At 49.9% G+C, this 10,702-nt stretch overlaps 1 pseudogene; it reads left to right on the top strand.

Annotated features, from left to right (window-relative positions):
- The first annotated feature begins 602 nt into the window (after positions 1–602).
- Positions 603–1,025, top strand: LOC110299356 (interferon-induced transmembrane protein 2 pseudogene; annotated as a pseudogene).
- The last annotated feature ends 9,677 nt before the right edge of the window (positions 1,026–10,702 follow it).

The raw sequence follows: 10,702 nt of genomic DNA, 5'->3' as shown, positions 1-10,702 counted from the left end.
CTGCCTCCCGAGTGCTGGGATTAAAGGCGTGCGCCACCACGCCCGGCTCCCAGTGTTTTCTAAAGAATGTAGGCACAATTCAGCATTAAGAATAGTAAGTGCGCTGGGCGTGGTGGCGCACGCCTTTAATCCCAGCACTCGGGAGGCAGAGGCAGCGGATTTCTGAGTTCGAGGCCAACTTGGTCTACAAAGTGAGTTCCAGGACAGCCAGGGCTATACAGAGAAACCCTGTCTCGAAAAACCAAAAAAAAAAAAAAAAGAATAGTAAGTGCAGCCGGGCAGTGGTGGAGCACACTTGGGAGGCAGAGGCAGGCGGATTTCTGAGTTTGAGGCCAGCCTGGTCAACAGAGTGAGTTCCAGGACAGCCAGGGCTTGTATGAGACTTGTATGCAGCGAGGGCTGCAAGTGAAGCAGACACTTTAAAGAAGAGTGCTGCTGGACTGATGTAATCTCAAGAACGACAGACAGACAGTGAGATCAAAGCAGACTTTAAGAACACATCTCCAACAGGAAAAGGAAACTGCTAGAGAAAGGGCGGGTCTACAGTACCAGGATAGCAGCAGTCATCCTCCAGACGGGGTGATTGTTCCAGAGTCAATACCATGAGTCACAATTCTCAAGCCTTCTTGCCCACCAATGCTGGACTTCCTCCAAGCTATGAGACAATCAAAGAGGAGTACGGGCTGACTGAGCTGGGGAACCCAACAACTCAGCTGTTGTGAGGACCACCAGGATCAACATGCCCAGAGAGGTGTCGGTGCCTGACCATGTGGCCTGGTCCCTGTTCAATACACACCTGCTGCCTGGGCTTCATTGCCTATGCCTACTCTGTGAAGTCTAGGGACAGGAAGATGGTGGGCGATGTGATTGGAGCCCAGGCCTACGCCTCCACTGCCAAGTACCTGAATATCAGCTCCCTGATCTTCAGCATCCTTATGGTCATTATCTGCATCATTATCTTCTCTACCACCTCTGTGGCAGTCTTTCAGTCATTTTCACAAAGAACACCACATTCTGGATTCTAGCTGCCCTGAGCTCAATGGTCCACATCCGGCTCCCCCCCACCCGCCCCCTCCCACCCCCAGGATCAAGGCTCGACCCTTTACCCTATGTGTATGCAAATGTTACCTTCACATATCTGTCCACAGTGGATTCAATAAAGTACACGTGGTGGCAAACAAACAAACAAACAAACAAAAAACCACATCTCCAGCTCAGCACTGGGGCTCTCCTACCCTTGGTCCCCGGACTGGAATAATATCTCTATTTTTTTTTTGTTGTTTTGTTTTGCTTTGGTTTGGGTGTTTGTTTGTTTGTTTGGTTTGGTTTGGTTTTTCAAGACAGGGTTTCTCTGTGTAGCCCTAGGTGTCCTGGAACTCACTCTATAGACCAGGCTGGCCTCAAACTCAGAAATCCACCTGCCTCTGCCTCGCAAGTGCTGGGATTAAAGGCGTGCACCACCACGCCCGGCTGCAATAATATCTCTAAGGCCTGCAGAGCCAGCCTCCCCAGCAACCACTGAACTCTGCACCCTGTACAGAGGCTCTGATAAGCAGGCTGAGGATGTGGGAGGAGCTGGTAACTGACAGCTGGAAGCTTCCTTCTCAGCCTTACAGACAGCAGCAGCTGATACTGAGTCAAGCGGCCCTGACTAAACAGCAGCAGTTTGCTAGGCAGTGGGGTCAAAGGTATCCTTGTTCTGTGAGTGTACAAGTGTGGTTCAAGTCAACATTCCACACAACCAAAAGGGATTTGAAACGGGGATTAACGTTAATTGAACACCTACTAGGTGCCTAGATCTTTACTGTTAAGCGTCACAACAAGTTATAAAATGTCATTCTCATTCAGTGCCAACTCTACAAAAATCAAGGAACTTGCCAAATTCTCCCAGGAGATGGCAGAACCAGGAATCCAACCCAGGACTTCATCAGGCCAGCGTATGGAGTGGGTGTGTTGTCAGAGACCTGTGTCTTGCTCTCCTTGCTCTGTGGACAAGTATATGGCTGCATTGTCCTAATCAGGTGATTGCAAGCGTGATTGCAAGGCACGGCCTTTTCTGCAGAAATGCCTTTCTGGACTTTTGTGAGGGGCAGAGACCAGCCAGTGTGCAGCAATAACCATAAACGCTCATGCACTTACATCAGAGATTAGGGACTCACTCCATAAACAGAACGGAAACAGGAAGCCCAAACCTGTACTATAGGGCTCTAGGACTGCGTTATAGTCGTTATAGTCTCTTCCTCCTTAAGAGTCAAAAAACAACAAAAATACGGGGAGGGCAGGCTCTAGGGGAGCCCTCCCCTGAGCCATCCATTGGAACAGATCTTGGTGCAGGACCAAGAACTCTGAGCTTGAAGAGATGCAAATTGCCAGGAGTTGGAGTCTAGCCTGAACTACAGAGTAGTGGCCAACCTGGGCTAGAGAGTAAGATCCTGCCTCTGAAGTAAGTAAGTGAATAAATACATAAGACTTGAGTAACTCTTTAGTAAACTCTTTAGAAAAGTGGCCACAAATTCCCCTTCAACTCATTTCCTACAGGACCGTGTGGCTTCATGAGCAATCAACCCACACCAGTGCTGTGTTTTCCTTAAATGTAGCTGGGCCAGGCTTGCTGGTGCACACCTTTAGTTCCAGCACTTGAGATCTGTATGAGTTTAAGGTAAGCCTGCTTTACATATCGTGTCCCAGGCCAGTCAGAGCTACATAGTGAGACCTTATCTCAAAAACAAAACAAACAAAAATCAAATAATAGTAATAATAATAAGGCAACTATGAGTTAGGGCTGTAACTTTTCTTAGTTCACGGATATAAAATATTTACTGTGATAAATGACTTGCCTAGAAGCCCAGGACAGTGGACTAAAGTCTGTCTGGCCCCTCCTTCCAAGATCAACTCTGTGGTAATTAGTGACCAGGCTCCTGGGGGACCGTGCAAGGGGTTGGGGCCTACTGCCTGTACCTCCCTACTCCCTGGAAAGTGATGAGCTTCTCTTCCTAAAGTGCAGAAGAGGAGCGCCTTGTCTATATTCTCAGAAATCTAGTAATGAGAAAGAGAGAGAGAGAGAGAGAGAGAGAGAGAGAGAGAGAGAGAGAGAGAGAAATGGGGTAGGGGGCCTCCTGGGCTCTGTATTACTCATGAACCCTGCGTTGTACCCCAAGGCCCTGAGCTCCGGACAGGCCTGGAGTCGTCCCCCAACCCCCACCCCCTGGGCCCTGCATGCACCCCTCCTGGGCATTGCATCCCCCTCTAAGCCCTGAGTCCTCCTTTCTGGTGCCCTGCATTCTACCCAAGGCCCTAGTGAGTTCCCCACTGAGCCCTGCATCCCCCAGTCCTGGGCCCTGCATTCCCGCTCCCTGGGGACCTTCATGTCCCTGGGCCTTGCATCCCGCACCTCGCCCTGTAAATTTGATGACCAGCATGCTGGCAGGAATTGTTCTTGGTGCTCACTTGGACCAGCACATTCCTGCTGCCTCGCTCAGTGAATGAGCAGCCTCAGGGCAGCTGTGTCCTCCGTCAGCCATCAGCCTTCAGCTGTCAGCCTCATCGTTGCTTTTTCTGCTTCGTTAGATTTCTGAGAGGCTCTTCAGCGAGGCCTGGCAGTTCCCTTGGGAACTGTTAAGAGGCATTGTCTCTGCCCTGGGTTTTGTTTGTTTGTTGGTTTTGGCTTTTTTTTTTTCTTCTTCTTGTTTTGTCTTGCTCTTCTGAGACAGTTTCATATAGCCCAGGCTGGCCTCAGACTCTGTATAGCCAAGAATGACGTCTTCTATCTCCTCCTGCCTCCACCTCCCCGGGCTGTAATCACAGGTCGGTAACCCCGCTATGTGGTGCTGAGAGGGTTCGAGCCTTGGGTCTTCTAAACTGGGTACTCCGTCCTCAGAGCTACATCCACAGCCCTGTGCCCACCCTTACTAGAGACCTGGTCCCACAAAGGGCGCATGCCAGGATAACACATGGATTTCATGTCACTGAAGCCTGGCTCCAGCATATCTGACTTTGTCACCTTACCTAAAATTCTAATCCTGTGAAATGGGTTGTCACCCTCAACAGAGGGACCATAATAAACAAATTAGATTTAAAAGAGTTATTAGATATGAAATCTTCACTAAGTATGAGGGACTATGAATCTTTTCTTAATTTTTACTTAATCTATTGTGTGTGTCCATGCTTGTGGGTATGCAAGCACAGGCCAAAGCATGGAGAGGTCAGAGAGCAACGTTTGCTTGTTTGTGGATTTTTTTTAATGTGTATGGGTGTTTTGCCTGCGTGTATATCTGTGCACCATATGTGCAGTGCCCTCAGGGATCAGAAAAAAGGAGGGGGCATTTGATTTCTTGGAACTGGAGTTACAGACAGTTGTGAGCCACTATGTGGGTGCTGGGAATCGAACCTGGGTCCTCAGAAAGAACAGCTAGTGCTCTTGGGAGCTGGCTCTCCAGCCACCTTGTGGGATCCGATGTGGGGATCAAACTCAGGCCATAGTGTCTGGAAGAGAGTGCCTCAGCCACTCACTCCGCTGACTTCCTTGCTGGCCTTGTTCTCTCGCAATCCTTACATGGTCCAGGCCTGTGAGATTTGCTCTCCTGGTATGTGAATCTCTGGAAGGAAGCCTTGTCTGCAGAGACTGACAGAACCACAGTGCTGTGGAGAGGGAGGGAGGGATGCTGCTGGTCCAGGAGTTAGCTGCCTTATCTTGGGCTACTTCTAGCCTGCTGGAACAGCCGTTCCCAGTCCACCTCTGTGCCAAACAAAGATCTAATGACTAATGGATAGCTTCCACTAGTCAAACAGCTCAGACAGTGGTCCAGACCTAGCTAGCCCACTCCACCCCCACCATGTAGTACCTACCTGCCTCTCTGGTGTACCCACCAAAGAATGTTCAACTCGTTTTGATGTATGATTTTATTGGTTCTGTAAGACTGCTTGCTTCTTCCATGTTGGAACATGGATTTGGGGTATCCCACATCTGTGCTCCCAGGCTAGGGCCACTCAAATGGCTCCAGAACAAACTCCCTTTTATTCCCCCTCCTTTTTTTTTTTAAAGATTTGTTTATTATATGTAAGTACACTGTAGCTGTCTTCAGACACTCCAGAAGAGGGCATCAGATCCCATTACAGATGGTTGTGAGCTGGTTGCTGGGATTTGAACTCAGGAACAGCAGTCGGTGCTCCTAACCGCAGAGCCATTTCTCCAGCCCCTCTTATTCCCTTTAAGAGGAGAGCTGTGTTTTTTGTTTTATTTTGTTTTGTTTTGTTCTATCAGCAACAGAATAAGAACAATAAAAAAAATCAGCAGGCGGTGGTGGTGGCACACACCTTTAATCCCAGCACTTCGGAGGCAGCCGGCAGGTGGATCTCTTGTGAGTTTGAGACCAGCCTGGTCTACATAAGAAATTCCAGGACAGCCCTGTCTTGAAAAACAAACAAACAAAAGAATAATTACAAATAACTTAAAGCTGTTTGTGGTGATGGCTGTGCCTGTAATCCTAGCATCAGTCTCCTGAGATGGATTACTGGAGACTAAGGAGTTTATTACAAGATTTATTAATGCTATGGATAGACAAACAGATGGTCAACAGCGTGGCAGGGCCTCTGAGGGGTGTTTAAGCCCCAGCACTAGAGACAGACATATGTCAGGGTCTCTGAAGGGACACAAGATCCTGTGAAGCCGAGGGGGTGGTGGGGGAGGCTCCTCTAGTCCCTCCTGAGAAAGAGGAGATTCACAGCTTGGGCAGACAGGCTTTGTGACACCTCGTGGGGAGAGGCCGGAAGCAAGCAGCAGGAGTGTGGGCCCACATTTTGCCAACAATACCCTTTGATGTCAACTCACTTGCCAGGTGAGCAATCCCATCTACAGTATCCCAGTAGGTGCCTGCCAATACCTTAGGCCACCTGGAGAACCAGTGGCTAGATTCTGACCTGGTGTTCTTACTTCAGGAAGTGGGGGCAGGAGAATCAGGAGTTCAAAGACATAGCAAGACCGTGTCTCCAAAATAATACTAATAAAAAAGAATAAATAAACAAAATAAAAATAATTCAAAACAAGCAGGAGCTGGTGGTGCCCAGCACATCTTTAATCCCAGCAGAGGCAGGCGGATTTCTGAGTTCGAGGCCACCCTGGTCTACAGACAACACAACAACCAGCTCTGAACAGAGAAACTCTGTGTCCAACAACAACAACTACTGCTACTGCTACTGATAATTCAGAACAGCTCAAATCCGTGCTTTACTCGAAAGAGTGGAGAACCCCGGGCATTTTCTGGGGCGGGCCCAGCTCCTCTGAGGTGTTCCCCAGCCCTTTAGTATGTCAATTAACAGCCCGTAGAGACTCAAATCCTCCTCCCTGCGGGTCTCTAAAGCCTCTAATCCTGATGTCTGCTTCCTAAACACCCAAAGAACCAGTCAAACAAAGACACAGCTTCCCCGGAGGGACTGGGAAAGAAGCTGAAGAGGAAGAGAAGGCAGGTCCCGGAAGGAAGCAGGGGAGCTGAGAATTGCTGGATCCACACTGACTGGGCAGAAGCAGCTCAGACCTATTTTCTGCCTCCTCCACGGCTAGAAGCCAAGGAGACGGGCACAAGAGGAGCCCAGCCCTCGGTTTCTATTGGGCTTCCTTCTCCTCCTCTCACTCCCATCCCTTGGAGGAGTCGACTTGCCAACCAGGGTGCAGATTGGTTTGGCCTGACACACTCTCTCCCTCCCCCTTCCCTCTCTGTCCCTCCCCCCTCCCTCTCTTCTTCCTTCCCTCCCCTGCTGATCACTTTCTCCCTCGTCTTTCATTCCACCCATTAGCAGACCGGCTGAGAGCCTGGCGTCCCTCTACAGCCCCGGACAGTTTGATGGAACAGGGGTGGAAAAATTCTGGATGGTGGCCTAAGAATTGCAGACCATCTCCTGTCATCCTCATTTCCACATCCAAGGGACAAAGTCTAAAGCCAGCTAACAGAGTGGAGTTTTAACTTTTACCCATTGCCCTGAAAAAGTTTAAACATCAGAGCCTACAAAGAGGCCACCTCCAAAAACAAAACAGAACAAAACAACAGTTTCTAGCCTTCCTCATTTCAGATCTTCCTCAAATAACTCCTGCTAGGTCTGAGGTCTTCAGGACAACCTGTTGATTAACAATCTCAAATACTGGTGATGGTAGGGTGTGTGAGCCTGAGGCCTGTGGCCACAGCCAAACTCGGGGTCTACAAGGAAGCCCTATGAGTATGCAAGCACTTGATCCAGGCAGGCAGGAAGGCAAGAAGCTGTGAGCCCTAGTTGTCATGGAGATGCTGGCAGAGCTTGGGCCCATCTGCGGTTGACAAGCAGCCTCTTTAAGAAGTGGGGAGGAGGGACTTGGGTGCAGGAGAGCCAGCTCTGCTTGGGGCTAAAGGACCTGGGGAGGTAGCCTCTAGGCCAGCAGCCTTAATAGTTGGGGCGTGGCCTCCTGGCAGAGCAAATCCTCAATGCCCAATTGCCACCCCTACTCCCAAGCAAGGACTGCGGCAGGAGGCTCCCCGGTACAGTGGAAAAACCCAGAAGCCAGAGACCGGCAACGGAGCCACACCCTGAGACCAGGGAGAAGTCCAGGCTTGCAGATTCTTCAGAGAAAGCCCAAGACTGGGTCTGAGACTATGACCTCTGAGTTACCTCCAGTGGTCTGAGCACTTCCCTTCTCTGGGTCCCCCTGAATGAATAATGTCCTCTCCTGAGGACCAAGTGAAGCAGAGCCACATGTCCCTCTGATTTGATAAGTATAGACAGGTCCAAGCTATGAAGAGCTTTGAAGCGTCTGCCTCTTATGTAACTACAGCTGGGGGATCAGGAACCTTCAGATGTGCTTGGGCATAGGACTTAAGCTGCAAGCATTTACACAATAGGTAGGGCTTGCACACACGCGTGGGTCATACAAGATTAAGGAGGGGCCAGGAAAGGGCGGCTGACTAGATGACCTCAAAGTCCCCTTGTGGCCTAGTGAGCTGCCTGGATCTTCCTGTCACAGTCCTGGGAAATTCTGCTGGGCAGGAACGGTTGGTCACCTTTGCCCTTGGATATCTAGAGAGCAAAGGGCGACGACTTCCACCCCTACCCCACCCACACTGTCCTCCCAGGTAGCTCAGCAGGGAAGTCCAGGCAGCAGCCTTGCCCAAGGAAAGCTAGTATCGATGTTTGAAAGGCTACTGGTGTTCCCCAGTTGTGTGATCTGAAGCTGTTAAATGTTTTTGTGCTTCGGTAACATCAATAAAGGTTCAAATTCCTATTCTGGTTTCTGAGCTGGGGTAAAAATGACTTGACAGTGAATGGGGGGAGGGAGGGGCGGGTTGGATGTGACACAACTGATAGGGTGCCTCCATCATGCAAGCCCTGTGTTTCTTTTTTTTTTTTTTTTTTTTGGTTTTTCGAGACAGGGTTTCTCTGTGTAGCCTTGGCTGTCCTGGAACTCACTTTGTAGACCAGGCTGGCCTCGAACTCAGAAATCCGCCTGCCTCTGCCTCCCGAGTGCTGGGATTAAAGGCGTGCGCCACCACGCCCGGCTAAGCCCTGTGTTTCATTGCTAGTATTATATATACGGGTGGTGTACACCTGTAGTCACAAGACTCAGGATGTGGAGGCAATAGAAGCAGAAGCTTAAGGTCGGTCAGGGTTACATAAGTGAGTTCAAAGCCAGCCTGGGATAAATGAGACCCTGTAAATACATACATGCACGCATACATATATATGAATGCATGGGAAAACCATCAGGAGCCATACACAAAGGACGCAGTGAATGGAATGTGTTTTTTTCCAACAGAGCCTTCTCCACAGCCTGAGGTCTCTGCTGTAAGCACCTGGGCTTCCCTTTAACCCCTCTTAGCGAAATCCTAGGCTGAGAAGCAGAAGCAGAGGACTTTAGGACCTTAGGACCACTACAAAAAGGTTAAACTGCCTTCTAGGACGGGAGACCTCCCGAGCATGCTCAGGGAGCAGGGACGCATGCCTTGCCTAGCTTCATGGCCAGCTAGAACCTGCTTTCTGAGACCAGACCACATAAGTGTTGTGTAAACAGTTTAAAGGAAAGGGAGCCAGCAGTCTCACAGCTCAGTCCTTGTCCCTTCTCATTTGCAACCCCAGGAAATGACAAATAGACTTCTAGGACTGTATTCATACTTTTAATTGGATCTGATCCCCTGGTATTTCTCAATAATTTACCATTGTTTCTTTGAGCCAAGACTTAGAATAGGGTTTTATCAAGAAATCTCCGGACTCCCCACCCCCACTAGCCTAGCTAGCCTCAAGACCACTACATACATAGCTTAGATTGCCTTTGAACTCCTGATTCTCCTGTCTCCATCTGCAAAGTACTGGGATTGTTCATGTGTGCCACCTTGCCTGCTCAACCAGACAGGGCTCCTGATACCCACACCCACCCACCAGTGTCCCCTCTTCAACAAGCTGCACACTCATCTTTGTTCCTGTCACCCAAAGTAACAGAAGAAAAGACTGCCCCAGCTGTCCACGACCCTCCCTGCTGTGGTTAGGCAAGGGACATCTTTTGGTATGGAAACCTACACTGGGGACTAACTGGCAGGACTTGGGACTCCCTCTGCAGCACTGACCTCAGTCTGAAAGTCACTTACATCCTTGTGACAGTGTTTTTCTGGGACCTGCTAACCAGGACATCTCAGGAAGAGTAGAGAGCATGGATCTGAGCTTTCCCCCAGGAGTAAGTGGTTGGGAGGGACTAGAGTTGGAGTCTCCAGAACCTCAGAGAAGAGTGAGGAAAAGGCTAAGTCCCAAAAGAAAACAGAGGTGCCATTTATTGTAGGCCTGGAAGAGCAGAGGGCAGAGGGGGAGGAGAAGTCATCCAGACCCCAGGGGGTGGCACCAGGAAAGCCAGAGGGGTGGTTAGGCTGGGGACTGGGGGAGGGGGCTTGTGACACAAAGCAGTTTCTTGGGACAGGTGCCATTCTCTCACTTGAGAGGAGGGAGGGAGGGAGGGAAAGAGGAGAGAGAGGAACCTCTACTTTGGCTCCTACACAGCACTCTCTAGCAGGTCAAGGACTGAGACAGATGAGATTCTCTGCATCTTGGGCCCTGCAAATCAGGAAAGTCATCGGCCTTGCAGTCATGGAGAAGGCGAAAACAGGCAGGCTGCCAGTGAGTGTTCAGAGGGGTTTCTGGGTGTGGAGGGTTGCGTCAGGGAAATGTATGTCCCTGACAGATGTGGCTTATAGAAGTTAGTGGTCTTCACGTGTCCTTGCGTGTGTGCTGTGTGTAGTCACCACACAAGGTGCCATCTTTCCCACGACCTTGTTCCGGTCATCTTGTTTTCACCCCATCTTTCGCGCTCTTTAGAAACTTCAGTGACTTCTGGCCACTAAAACCTGAATAGAAGAAAGCACACCTAACTGTCTTAGCCTGGCATTGTCGGCTAAGGATGTCCCGACAGACACACCTTGCATCTTGTGGTCTCTGCATTGCTTCATCCCCATTGCCCTGCTTTCTCAATGTGTAATCCATCAGCAGAAATCTTTTTCTTGCCCCAGCCCTGATGCTGCCTCTTCCGGAAAGCCTTCTCTGGTTTCTTTGCTCAGGTGACTGTTGTGTTTTATACAAAGATAGGAGAGGCCAGAGATATGTTTGGGGAAGGTGTGGTAAGGTGTGGGGGAAGGGGGTGCCTCTTTGGGCCCATGATGAGGCATACCTTCCCACTGAGGGACCAGCCACATGATGGTATAGA

The sequence above is a fragment of the Mus caroli genome, unplaced genomic scaffold, assembly GCF_978045245.1.
Source record: "Mus caroli unplaced genomic scaffold, Mus_caroli_1 scaffold_8, whole genome shotgun sequence".
Classification (NCBI taxonomy): Eukaryota; Metazoa; Chordata; class Mammalia; order Rodentia; family Muridae; genus Mus; species Mus caroli.
This window is presented reverse-complemented; position numbering and strand designations above follow the sequence as displayed.